Source organism: Macadamia integrifolia, chromosome 12 (genome assembly GCF_013358625.1).
Source record: "Macadamia integrifolia cultivar HAES 741 chromosome 12, SCU_Mint_v3, whole genome shotgun sequence".
In the NCBI taxonomy this organism is placed as follows: Eukaryota; Viridiplantae; Streptophyta; class Magnoliopsida; order Proteales; family Proteaceae; genus Macadamia; species Macadamia integrifolia.
Window position 1 is genome coordinate 2252569 of NC_056568.1, and position 10369 is coordinate 2262937.

General features: G+C 39.5%; 1 long non-coding RNA gene across 1 annotated transcript; it reads right to left on the minus strand.

The window, feature by feature from the left end:
• Positions 1–669: 669 nt before the first annotated feature.
• LOC122057772 lies at positions 670–1695 on the minus strand. Its single transcript, XR_006133623.1, has 3 exons — positions 1549–1695; positions 1308–1404; positions 670–741 (listed from the first exon to the last, which is right to left on the minus strand). It is a non-coding gene; the product is annotated as an uncharacterized LOC122057772 (long non-coding RNA).
• Between the last annotated feature and the right edge of the window lie 8674 nt (positions 1696–10369).

Sequence of the window (10369 nt, forward strand, 5' to 3'; positions counted from 1 at the left end):
TCCATAGGGTTGTCGAAGAAGGCCAGTCGTAGGTACCCCAAAAAGTAAATTACTGTTCCTCTGCGGTATTAAAGTAAATAACATTAAAGTAAATTGAGCCTTGCTCTGCATTAAAGTAAATGACATTAAAGTAAATGTAGTACGATTGGCCCTCTAATTATATCACCAAAGTTGCCGACTGTCCTAGTGATCAGTCGGGTGTACTTCTAACTGTCACCGTTGGTACACAACCTCGGGCTTTCTCCCAGTGATATACCCAACACCTAAACCCCTGTTAGGAAGGGTCATAGCATAAGGAAATGTCATTTCAAGCCACATGCTTCTATATAATATAGTACGACTGCATAATGCCACCACATCCCATTCCACGGGCCACCAATGAATTCGTTTTCAAGCCGACTACGGCATCTAATCTAGCAATACATCATGTTCAGTAATTGAAATTATTCATCTCATAATTCATAGGAAGAAATAAGGATTTAATAATTAAAGTTATAGCATAACAAATCATAAACGAATTTCATAATGCACAAGACAATGCATACAAATGGCATTCGTGAATGGCTACTCTACACACAGTAATAAAGTGATGGCATGGCTAGTCTACAAAAATAATAGAATGACACAAAAACACTCCAAAAATAAAGTCAACGTCCTCTCCCCACTTACCTAGATATGTACAATGTTCACCCTCGGTACGAGGGAGATTCGGCGTGCGATGATGCAAGGTTCTAGCAAAACCTATCATAAAAAGGTGGAGTTTAGTATATCTCTACTTTAGGATCATAACCAATGAAGTATGATGATTTCAACGCATTTAAAATCACTATAGGAGGTTGTCCAACAAATATGGGCCCTATCGGAGCCCGATAGGCCTCATTGGTAAGTCAACCAGTAGGCCAGATCCCTGTCGGTCACACTTGTCGGTTGGGTTAGGGGCCCTGCCAAGACTAACGAGCTGGGAGCGGTGGGCCAAATTACCCACTGGTCCTTGTCCACCACTCAACCCAGGGGCTCTGTCAGGATCTACGGGCGGGGAGGGACGGGCCAGGTTGCCCACCGATCTTTACCCACCGATCGGGCCAAAAACCCAACCAGGACAAGCAGGCTCCAGATTTGTGGGTCCAATCACTTTCCAGGGCACCCACCAGTCAAAACCAAAATTTTGATGTTCACTTTCATTCTTCATCCCACCTTGGGAAAACCACAAGGGGTCGATTCGACCTCATTTTCTACACATCTAAGGTCCCATATTTTAATTCTACCTAGATCTAAGGTCGATTTAAAGTTTTAAGCATAGATCTTACCTCTTTTCTCAAGAACACCTTCAAAACTCCAAATCTCTTCTTTAACTCAAGAAGTCATCAAATGCTCTTCAAATCTTATGATTTCTTCATCTAAAACCTTCAAAATCAACATATAGGTCTTTTATTAAACCTTAAATTCATCTTCTCAAGTGGGATTAAGAAGATCAAAAGGATTTCTACCCGAATCAAAGGGTTTCACTTAGGGTTTCTTAAGGGTTTAAGAAATATAGCCTTCACTCACCTCAAATCGTAGATCTCATTACGAGGATCACTTTTTTGACGCCGAAATGGAAAGATCTAACCTTGGCGTCGCACTATAAGCATTTCTTCCTCTTTTTCTTCCTTTTCCTTCCTTCTTCTTCCCTTTTCTTTCCTTCTTTTCTCTCTCTTCTTTACTCTTCTCACCCACCTTGTAAAACATTAAATGAGGGAAAAGAAGGGTAATAATTGCTATTTATACCTGGGTCAAAATATCTAATAACCAGACTGGGAGGTCACACTAGTGGGTCCGACCCACCTATGACCACCCACCAGTCGGCCAAAACTTAGCTAAATAATGGGGATTTCGACGGGACTCAGCTCCCGACACATATTTCACTCCCAGTATATGATTTAAAAATACATACTCATTATAAAATACAGCTACGTACCTTTATTGTCCGTACATGGCCTTATGATACGTGCAAGTGCACACTGGTTCAGACTATTTGACCAACCCAAGTTTAGAGTCACCCTTGCTATCATGTTCCATAGAGTACCCATCTTCACTCATTCAGGTTCAAATCCTGCACAACTAAACTGAACCAACCGGGTAAATAAACTGGATTTAGAAAGTAGGGTATCACAATCTACCTCCATGGTCTCGAGCAAAATCAGGGACCTACTACCAAATGGAATGCCTATCAGGGCATAAAAGCATAACAGATTGATGGTGATCTCGCCCACGGGAAGATGGAAAGAATCTGTGATGAGCCACCAACGCTCGATGAGCCCTCTCATCAACTTAGGATCAAATATCTTGGTCTCCAGAAGAGCCAAGCGGCACATGTAAGTATCATCCATTAGGTGTTTGACCCTTGGTAGGAGTATCTTGTACCATTCCCAGACCATGTTGGGGTGTCCATCTAGCCAAGGTTGGCGGCCACCCCTAGGGGGCACCTAAAAGAAATAATAATAAAAAAAATAAATAATAATAATATTAATTTTAAAAATAATAAACAAGGGAAGGACAAAGATGACTTACCCATGTGCCCCATGCAAAATTACTGATATGCCCCCAGGTCCCTTGGAGTGTCTGTCCCATGTACCAAATGCAGGAGCCTCTCCCCCCTTAGCTGAAGGGTCATGTCCAAGTATGCCTTCGAGCATACGACCTTCGTGGGTCCTCTTCCATGGTCTCTCCTTGAGATCCTGAAATTATAGAAAAGCCCAAAGAACTTTAGAAATGGCAGAAAGGCCCAAAGAACTTTGAAAATTATATGAAAGACCCAAAAAGATTTCAAATTTACCAAAATACTCCCCCTCAAGAACTTCGAAGACTTGTTGAAGAACTTCAAAGAATTTTGAAGAAATTCGAAGAACTTCTAGGAACTCTTAAGGAGTTAGGCTAACTCACTCAAACTTGTTCAAAGCTTAGAAAAATCGAAAAATCATAAATGAGGAGTGAGCCAAGTGAGGAGAGGGGGTACCATTTTCTACCTTAAAAACAAAATTCGGTGGAAATTCCCACCAAATTTCAAATAAAAGTAAAAATTAAAAATTAAAAAATTCAAGATTCAAATCAAATTCAAAATTCAAAATTCAAATCAAGATTCAAATCAAATTCAAATCAAGAATCAGTATCTCAAGATCAAATTTCAAGAATCAAGAACCCAAAATTTAAATCTAAGATCAAAATTTCAAGAATCAAGAACCCAAAATCCAAAGTCAAGGATCAAAGGTTAAGAATCAAAAGAAAAATCATCGATCAAGGAAGAAAGTATCATTGAACCGGCCCCAGATGGCCTAATCTCATTTGCATCAGTCCCACGGTCCAAGCGGCCCAAGACCCAATTTTTCCTAGACCGGTCTAAAAGACCTAACCTAGGGGAGACAAGATCAAGATACCCAGTCCCACGGTCCAAGTGGCCCAAGACCCAATTTTGCCTAGACTGGTCCAAAAGACCTAACCTAGAGAGACAAGATCAAGATACCTGGTCCCACAGTCCAAGTGGCCCAAGACCCAATTTTTCCAAGACTGGTCTAAGAGACCTAACCTAGGGAGACAATATCAAGATACCCGGTTCCATGACCCGAGTAGCCTAAGACCAAATTTTTCCTAGACTGGTCCAAGAGACCTAACCTAGAGAGACAAGAATCAGATACTAACATCCTTTGTAGGAATGGTGCGAATCCCTACAAGCGATGGCTTAGGAACGGCATGAAAAAGGATTGCCAGACCAAATCAAATACTAACATCCTTTACAAGAATGGTGCGAATCCCTGTGAACGATGGTTCAAATCAGGCACTCACATCTTTTGCAGGAATGGTGTGAATTCCTACAAACAAAAAGATTAGATACTAACATCTTTTGCAAGAATGGTGTGAATCTCTACAAACGATGTCTCATATACTAACATTTTTTGTAGGAATGGTGCGAATCCCTGCAAACGATGACTCAAGAACCAATAAAACAGGAAAGACTCTAAACTTTGAGTAGCTAGAGGATATATTACCTGTTTCATTTACACCTCTGTTGCCCTTGAGCAAGATAACTGCAGTTCATGCTCTGGGTGACAAAATGTGGTCATTTTTTTCTTTGCCCTTCGACTGTGGCACAGGCCTAGGCCAAAGAGGGGAATTTTGTAGACACCCAATTTTATCACCCTTCCCAGGCTATGATGACTCATGGATTGTAGACACAGCCTTTCACTTCCAATCAACAGAGACGACAACTGACTGAAGTAACCTAGCCTCGAAACACTCCCTACACACCCAAAAGCCCTAGGAACAATGTGCGGGAAAAGAGAAGGGTCCAATCATGACATCACATATACAAAGGAATCCAGTCCAAAGTGAAGATACAGATGAATAGTGCTCAAAAACGTGATTGATATATGGTACGTTAAAATCGGACCATCGGATCTCTCACAATCATCCCAGGAAGATAGATTCTTTCTGAAACCATCAGATAATAATCTAAGGAATATTCCCCCACGGAGCCACCAGGTACCTAGTGTTCCCACCTCGTGTGTGAGATGTGGCCCAAATTTCCTACCACCCCTGCTAGTGTACCCTACACCACTACACCCCATTAGCTGAAAAATCACATTTTTCACCCCATTGGCTAAAAAATCCCCTCTTTCACCCCAAGTCCCAGAAATCTATAAATACCCCCTCCCTCACTTCCAACACACTCCAAGACACTTGAGCCCACTTGGTGAGCACCCTTGGTGGAGACACTCCTCTCTTATCTCCCCTCTCTCCTCCCCCTTCGATCTTCTTCAAGCCTTTTAAGCCTTCTAAGCCCCTTCCAAGCCTTCCCAAGCCTCCTAAGCCCTCCTTTAGCCCATCCCTAGCAGAATCCTTGTTGGAGTGCCACCTAAGCCTAGGCCCTCCTATAGCCCCTCCCTAGCAAAAGCCCTGCCGAAGTGCCACCTTGCCTAAGCCCTCCTATAGCCCCTCTCTAGTGGAAGATCTGTTGGAGTGCCACCTTACCTAAGCCCTCCTATAAACCCCTCCCTAGCAGAAGCTCTGTCAGAGTGCCACCTTACCTAAGCCTTCCTATAAGCCCCTCCCTAGTGAAAGCTCTGTCGAAGTGCCACCTTGCCTAATAACCTCCTATAAGCCCCTCCCTAGCAGAAGCTCTACCGAAGTGCCACTTATACATCAGCCTACCAGTAAGCTTTTCTAGCTGAAGCTCTGTCAGAACCCCAATCCAGAATCAGTCCTCCCTAGCCGAAGCTCTACCAAAGTTCTTCCAAACTACTAGTTCGAGAATCTCTCTTCCCTAGCCGGACCTATGTCCAAATATCTAAATACCACCATAGTTAGCATCTCTTGAGAAAGGAAGTTGGAGGTCATCTTCCCCTAAGCTAGGAGAATCTATAAGAAAGTTCGTATCCGCTCCAACCGGGGGTCCACCCCTCTTGACCTAAAACAAGGATCAAGCTCAGGTATAATCTCTCACCCAAATTAGCATAATGTAGACCTTTTATTGACCTTTTTTAAGTGTATATAAGTAATTAAATTCAGTTAATGTATATATGTGTGATAATGTGGCCATGCATGCGGTATAGAAATAATTGTAAAAAATATTCGTTCTTAAGCATCTAGTAGGAAGACCGGTTAAACCAGGTAGATTGGGTGCATAACACCTTCTCAATTCTACAACCTGACATAGACCCTAATCTAGACCAGACCAACTTTGGGCCCTTTTCTTAGGAATTGGATACACCCCCAGGATCCTATGCCCATAATCCTAGGTGGCGACTCCAAAACTCTTTTATATGATCCCAATCCCCTGTATTGGATCATCATCAAATACCCGTCTCAAAGACAACCCCTACACTCCGAGAGGCGGTACGACGGTGTGGGGCCCATGGAAGCAAACACAACACACTCTCCCTAAACAAAGAGAGGAGAGAGGGCTGAACACCAAAATTATTTTTTCCCCCACAAAAGGGATAAACGGAAAAAATTCCATCCGCTACCCTCATAGCTGTTGAGGTTTTGAACCCTAGCACAGGTGCAATTTTCAAGGTCAATGGTCAACGGTTGAAGCCCTTCATTGAGTTGCCATCTTCTGCTCTGCAAGGGGTCATGGATCTCCATGAGCCTCTATATTTATAATCATATCTTTTGGGAGTTTGAATTTTGTGTGTTCATTCCCTACAAACAGTCACAAGATACCACTCGTCCACTAGGGTAACCTAGGGGTTTAAAGGCTTGTTGCACATGTAAAATGCAATCGTGATTCCTACGAAAGTGAGTTAGGTTTTTTTTTTTTCTTTCTTTTCTTTATGTTTGCTTGAGGACTAGCAATTTTTAAGTTGGGGAGAGACATTCCCACTTTTTGTTCTTGTTCCCATTATTTGTCTGGCTGAAGACGGTAAAATTAGCTCTCATGGGAGGCAACCCACCATTTTACTTTTGTTTTTGTTCATCTCTTTTTGTAATTTTTTTAGGTAAGAGGAGATATCATGCGTAGTTGGGAACTGATAGATGGTAGTCACGCTTCATCCACAAGGTTGTATTGCTCTTTCCCTCTTGGTTATATTTGTTTTTCCCTTATTCTTTATTTTTTATATTATGTGCATGCCATTGGGTAGAAAAAGAGAAGGAAAAAACATGATAAACACAATTTTCCATTTTTGACCATTCAAATTTCATTTTCTTGAGTTATAGCTTGGATTCTGGAATTTGTCAATTCTTTGAACACTTAGTTAAACATAGAACACTATAGTCTTCTATTGTTTGTTGAGTTTCCACTTGAAAAGTTTGAGTTTGTCCATCTCTTGAGCTAAAGATGTTTCAATGTATCTATGAACGCCTAAATAAAAAAATAAAAAAATAAAAAAATTAGTATCCATGCATTAAAAAAAAAATGAAAATGAAAAAAAGATCACCTTCGTAGTAACCAGGTCTCTTTGCCACAAGCATTGAGCTTCGCATCAAACAGTTGGATGATTGAAAAAAGAAAAAATTGAGATATTACTCATTAGTTCAGTTTTGGCTTATATCTTATTTAGTTCAAGTTAGTAAGCCCTAGGGGTGTTCTACATCTAGTTCCTTAAAGTCATCTGGCTTGAGAGTAATTGGCTCAAAGCTTGCTACAAGGACTATTTAGAAAGCTTAAGAGGCCAGGACATTGCAAGAACTTGAGTAGTATGTGTGGAAAAGGAAGCAATATTGAAAAGAATTGCATGAAAGAAAAGAAAAAAAATGGGTTGAATTGTAAAGCACTTGAACATTAAAGTGTAACTTGAGATGGGTGAATTTAAGTGTATAAGTGAGAATTTGCTTGACATGGATTTTGTTCTTTATTTAAGTTTGTGTTGAAAGCATTAGCAAGTCTTTAGAGTTTTTGTTATGATTTATAGAATTTAAATTTTAGTCTGTTCTTAAGTGATGGAATTGAGCTAAATGTTTCTTTATCTTTATTTCACTAGGGATGAGTAAAAGTTCAAGTTGGGGAGTGTGATTAGATTTTATTTTATACACCAATGACCATTTTAATAGGGCATTTTGATTCTAAATCAATGACAAAAGTGACTACATAATGTGATTTTCTCATATTTACTAGTTATAGGATCATGCACAAAAAAAAATGCTAAATGGGAGGACCCAATGTAATCTAGACACCGATTTACCTATGGATCGATTCATATGTGATCAAGGGCAAGATGGAAAAAAGTTTCACTAAAGCAATCAAGGGTAAATGAGGAATTTCACTTTAATTTAGAAGTTTTACTAAGAGATTGAGCAACAAAGAAGAATCGGACATGGGAGGACTTGTGCAAGTGTAGGGCCATAATGGTAATTTTGAAAGATGATGAGTTCGTCGAAATATATTAGATATTGGGCTCGTTACATTCGTAATTTAAAATGATGCATTTCTAATTCTCGATTTGAGTCAATCCGGGGTTAGGATGGGGAGATATAGCCCAAAAATCATTTTAGGCTAAGTTGGAATTTAAGTTGAATTTTAGAATTTTTAAAAATTAACTATATTATCTCTCTCCTCTATCCTATATGTAACTCTCTATTTCCAAATCCTATTGTCTCTTGGTTTGATTCTTCCTTTCTCTCTTTCTTTTACAAGTATCTTTCTCTTTTATACTTGGTTTTTAACTCTCCACTTTCTTATCTTACAGGCATCTCTCTCATTCCTAAACTACTTCTAATATACTTTTCTTAGCCTATATACAGGGATCTAATTCACAACTTGAGAAGTACAAAATTTTAGAGGGCTTTTTCTTATTAACTTTTTCTTTTCTCTTGAGTTGTAAACAAAGATTGAAGTTGAAGTTCAAAGTTTGAAGTTTGAAGTTCTTAAGCTTGAATTTTGCAGTACATATTCAGTAAAGTACTTCTTTTTATTTTCTTTTTAATTTCAGATTTAATTTCATACAATGTCTTGTCCATCTTCTAGTTCTTCATCTTTCCTCATCCCCATGGTCAACTAAATCCTACAACTTAGGGATGGGGTGAAACCACGAGATGAAGAGCAACTTATAAGCAATTGATGCCCATTTTCTTAATTCCATGTAACCAAAACCCTATTGCAGAGTCAAAATTATGTATGCCATTGATTACCTTTCGTATGCATAATTGCCAACTTCCAATACGGTCTTGCTTATAATCTAATGCTATGTATATGTTGAATAACTCAATGGACATATTAGATTTAAAAATCTATATTTCCTATTCTATTCAAGCATGCGATATAAGGCTAGATTGTTTGTAGATTGTTCTTAAATCTCATGGTAGATTCTAATTCCTAAGTGTTTCCCCACATCATAATTTCACACCTCTCTAGTGCTTGCATAATTTTAGGTTCATTAATTCATTCTAATTTTGATCTTAGGTTCACTTTATTATTGTTTGTTTAATTTAATTCCATGGTTAATTCTTGTTTTTTTCACCTTTGTTAGTTTAGTTTATTTTAATTTGTGACAACCTCATTAGTCAGTACATTCTGCTTAGGTTAGAACTGAATTTTCCATAGAACTCACCTCCCTGTGATCGACCTGTAGCTACACACAACCCGTGTGCTTGGGGTATTATTTTATTTCTCAATCAAATGCTGACTGGTGTTATTAAAAAAAAAAAAAAAAAGCCCATGATAGCCACTTGAGCCACTCCTTGGGTTGCGCACCCGTGAAGCATCTTAAATACATCTCAAGAGTACCTTTGACCACTTCAGTTTGACCGTCAGCTTGAGGGTGATAAGATGAAAAATTGAAATCCGTGCCCTGCAATTGGAATAATTCCTTTCAAAAGCTGCTGACAAATGTCGGATCCCGATTAGATACAATAGACCTTGGCATTCCATGCTACTTGAAGATGAAATCAAAGAAAATCTGAGCGATCTTAACAGCGGTATAAAGATGAGCTATAGCAACAAAATGGGCATATTTAGTCAACCGATCTACCACAACATATATAGTAGCATTGCCTTGAGATTAGGGTAACCCTTCCACAAAATCCATCGAAATATCCTGCCACACTTGCATAGGAATAGGGAGAGGCTGCAATAACCCATCTGGTGACAAATTCTGTGTCTTGCGGTGTCAATTACCCCATCCCCTCTCGTGCTCACGAACCTGGCGCTTCATACTTTTCCAAACGAAAGTAGACCTGATCCTTTGGAGAGTTTTAGATATCTTTCATGGCCATGATTGTGAAATTGTTCCACTGTTGGTCCACATACAGGTGAAACTTCATCCAAGCATATTTTATTTTTAAAAAATAAGATTCCCTCCTCAAAACGGAAAGGGCCAACAGCTTCGCCAGCTTGATACGATTCATTTAAACGGATAAGCTTGTACTAACCTCTTCCTTGATGGAAAGGAAAAATGCATGTAGTTCAATCTCCTCTTTTTTTTTTTTTTTTTTCTCGACAATGCATCTGCAACACAATTGGTGACACCTTACATGAACTCTACAATAAAGTCATATCCTATGAGTTTAGAGAGCCATTTTTGTTGAGCATCAGTCGAGATCTTTTGGTCCCATAAATACTTCAAACTCCATTGATCAGTCCTTACCACAAATCGATGGCCCAAAAGATACAACCTCCATCTTTGTACAACCAGTACTAGCGCCAACATTTCTTTCACATAGGTTGAGAGAACAAGATTTTTCCCTAGTAAGGCTTGGCTGAAGAAATCGATTGGACGATTTCCTCGCATTAATACTGCATCAATTCCTGATCCGGACGCGTCGCAATCTATAACAAATGGCTTGGAAAAATCTGGAAGTGCCAACACAGGAGCTTGAGTCATCACTTTCTTGAGTTGTTCAAAAGCTTGTTCTGCCTTATCCGTCCACACAAAAGAATCATTTTTTAGCATGCTAG